Raw genomic sequence first — 4,047 nt, forward strand, 5'->3', positions numbered from 1 at the left:
CGGAATAACAAGTTAGTCTGGTCAACACTTAAATATCCAACAGTATTATTATTATTATTATTATGATGATTAAACCGACTGGACGTCAGGTGATGTAATAATCAAGCTAGACGGAATAACAAGTTAGTCTGGTCAACACTTAAATATCCAACAGTATTATTATTATTATTATTATGATGATTAAACCAACTGGGCATCAGGTGATATAATAGTCAAGCTAGACGGAATAACAAGTTAATCTGGTCTGGTCAACACTTAAATATCCAACAGTATTATTATTATCATTATTATGATGATTAAACCGACTGGGCGTCAGGTGATATAGTAGTCAAGCTAGACGGAATAAAAAGTTAGTCTGGTCTGGTCAACACTTAAATATCCAACAGTATTATTATTATTATTATGATGATTAAACCGACTGGGCATCAGGTGATATAATAGTCAAGCTAGACGGAATAACAAGTTAGTCTGGTCAACACTTAAATATACAATAGTCAAGCTAGACGGAATAACGCCACAGGTGCGTTAGCATACCACACCCGTGACATGCCTTCGGCGCGTCACAGTCCCTCGCCTCGTGCTCCGCAGATCCACAATACCTACACTTCTTTGTACTGCACGAGGCGAGGATATGACCATAGGCCATACAACGCCTGCAGAACGGGGGCTGACGGGCATAATACAACGTCCCCCTGTCAGCCCCCAGGGAGAACATCGCCGGCGGATGGAGGTAAACCCCCAACCGCTCAGGGTCCTCCCTGAGCAACGCCTGGAATCCTCTCTTCCCATCCCAGAAGCCCAGGGAGTCCCTGAGGAGCCTCACCGAGGAGACATTGTCCATGTAACGCCCAAGGAACGTCCTCACCTCATCGTCCTTCACATGAGGGTTATACATAATAACCGTGACCACCCGGAAATTGTTTTTTCCCAGGCTGGTCACCTCGTAATGACACATCGGTCCATCCTTTCCCACTTCTCTCGCCCTCCTCATCACCTCCTCATACCTTTCTTCTTTGTGGAGCGTCACGTCGTAAGCCACCTCCAGTGGGTTCGCCTGGAGGCACAACACTTCTCCCACCTCCAACTTTAGGATCCCAATCAATATTGTTCTCCCAAAGGTCTCCCTCCCAAACGGCTCCATCTCCTTGTTCCTCCAGGCGAACCTCACCGTGTACCCTATCCCGACTCCAGGCATCTTGTTTGGAGCATGTCGAGCCATCTTGAAAAAAGCTCTCTTAAAAAGAAGCCACTAGAAAAAGTATATATTTTTTTGAAAATTGAAAAAAAACGTCTCCCACACTCCAAACCTTTCCTCCCTCCGGCCTTCCTTCGACCTTTTGGCTCAGCGGGCTTTAAGACACCTCAGTGCCAAGCTTGTATCTAAGCCAAAAGGCCGAGAAGCGATAACCCACAAATTGACCCCTGCACCCGCCGGGCCCCCGGGGGTTTGGCAAAAGTTGGCTCCTCCCCACCCAACGCTTCCCTGGTGACAGGCAGGTGTTTTTTTTTTTTTCAAGTCGCTAATGCGTCTTTAAGTCACTAGCTCTTTAAGCCTAGTGCGACTATTTGTTCAATGCCCGGCAAATAAGCCAGTCATCGTCGGGCTTGAACTCAATTGCCCGAGCGACTACTTTGAGTGGAAAAATACGCCGGTCGGTCAGCCGGCTTCAAGTCAAACGCCTGAGCAAAAAGCCTCGGCGTCATCTCTGTCAATTTCTCTTGAAACAAGATACCGGGCTCTGCCAGAAGCAAAGCCCTTCCAAAAATACGTTGAACTCGTAAGTGTTCCTCTCCACGGAAGTCTTTAGTAAAAGGCGAAAGGCTTGTGCGTAATGAAGAGAAACCAGAGTCGTATGGAAGTCAGAGGTCGGGGCCCGAGACACACACTGTGCACTCTAGGCCGGGTCCCCGCGGGTGGTCCCCGAACCCACTCTTCCAAGTTTTCGAGGGCTGTGGGTAAAAAGTCACAGACAGACAGACAGACAGACAGACAGACAGACAGACAGACAGACAGACAATCCTGGTGAAGTGATTGTATTTTTTTGGGGGGGTCAAAAACAGACAGACACACACACACACACACACACACACACACACACACACACACACACACACACACACACACACACACACACACACACACACACACACACACACACACACACACACAATCCTGGCCAATGTTTTTATTTATTTATTTTTTATTATTTATTTTTTAAGTAAAATGGCGGGAAAACGGGGGACACCATGAAGGGGGCTTCGCCCTTGTTTCAGTTTGGATGATTCTTCTTTTTTCATTCCTTCTCTTCTTCTGCTAGCTGTTTTACATAGCTTTGTGTATTTCTTTCCTTGACAATGGGAGAAAAGTGTTGCACCGTTCCCGGAGGTACTGCAATACCGGGTCGATGCGTGGAGCGGACGGAGCAAGCCCCATTTCCGACTCCCTGTTCGAAAAATCCATTTAATATGTAGTCCCCCGATGGGGGACGTATCAGATATTAAACTGATAAGAACAGATATTTTTTATTTTATTTTATTTTTTTATTTTTTATTAATACAAAAATTTACAATTTACTGTGACATTCTTTTTCCATCAATACTTTCCCAGTTTCATGCAAGTTTTACACTTCCCCAAATGCCTTTACAAAAGTCTTCCCCATACACGTGTTTGTCCATTTCAATCACATTTCTTAACTTCCATACAAACAAATAAAAGGCATCTGCTGGTACCGTTGTATCTTTCTCCTTTTTAATACAAACATTTCCTTTTTCCCACAGTACCAGCTTCCCCAAACTGATCATACTCCACACTGCTCTAAACTCTTTCTTTGGCAATGTTAGGATCTCCTCTCCATACACAATATTCTTACCATTCAAAACAATATTGTTGCAGACCATGTTAATGAAAGGTGTGCACTTTCCAAAGAAATCTTTTGCAAAACCACACTCCCAGAATACATGCATTACTGTTTCGCTTTTTTTGCACCTGGGGCACTCTGCGTTCACTGCACAGTTGTGTCTATACATCCTCTCCTTTACGGCCAACCTATTTAAAGCACACAGCCATCCCAAATCCTTGCACTCATTATCCATCCATTTTGGTTGTATCCCCTCCCAATTAACTGCTTTCAAATCAGCCTCATATCTCTGCTCCCAATTTTCCCTTATAATTTCATACATTTTCCTGTGGTCTAATAAGACCTCTCTTTCCATTTCCTTTATGTGTATTTTCAGAAATGATATGGCCTGCGTGTAATACTCAGGTTTTACCTCTGCATTCGGAACCCTGTTGTCCCAAGGTAACATCCCTCTTAAAGTAGACCCGAACCACATCCTAACAAAGAAAAATGATTTATGCTGTATTCCTTTCAACAAAGTTTTACACATCTGATTGAGGAAAAGACAATCCAGTTTCACCGACAAACATGGGATGTCTCTCCCTCCCTTTGATACTTTCCCATACATCATCTCTCTCTTTACGCTTTCATATGAGCCACCCCATATAAATGAAAATATCAACCTTGTCACAACGATTTTACTCTTGGCATTGATTGGGAACACCAGTGCCAGGTAAATTAAAGTTGGTAATATATCTGTTTTTATTGCCATAATCTTTCCGCTGATCGTTAACCTTCTGCTTTTCCACATGTTGAGTTTTACCTTTACTTTTTCAATCTTTCCTTCCCAATTTTCTTTTATTCCGTCCTTTTGAAAGAAATACACCCCTAATATTTTTAACCCATCTTTACAGACAGTTATGCCTCCCTTGCCCTCTGTTCTCCCTTCCCAGGCTCCACAGTACATCATAGAAGACTTCCCCAAATTTATTTTTGACCCCACTGCTTCTCCATAAGTTTTCAACAGTACGATCGCCCTGTCTATCGCCCGGTCGGAGCATAGGAACAAAGTGGTGTCGTCTGCATACTGGGCGATTCTAACCCTTTCTCCGTTACTCCCTGGGATATGCACCCCGTCTATACCTTTATCGTTCCTTATCACATTAGCTAGTGGTTCAGCAAATAGCACGTACAGTAGTGGTGACATTGG

General features: G+C 43.9%; 1 non-coding gene and 1 pseudogene across 1 annotated transcript; both read right to left on the bottom strand.

Moving 5' to 3' along the window:
- Positions 1-1,735: 1,735 nt before the first annotated feature.
- On the bottom strand, positions 1,736-1,852 carry LOC123724783 (U5 spliceosomal RNA). The gene has a single exon (XR_006757260.1). It is a non-coding gene; the product is annotated as a U5 spliceosomal RNA (small nuclear RNA).
- Positions 1,853-2,364: 512 nt separating this feature from the next.
- On the bottom strand, positions 2,365-2,568 carry LOC123724705 (uncharacterized; annotated as a pseudogene).
- Positions 2,569-4,047: the final 1,479 nt, after the last annotated feature.

Source organism: Salmo salar, chromosome 10 (genome assembly GCF_965601325.2).
Source record: "Salmo salar chromosome 10, fSalSal1, whole genome shotgun sequence".
NCBI lineage: Eukaryota > Metazoa > Chordata > Actinopteri > Salmoniformes > Salmonidae > Salmo > Salmo salar.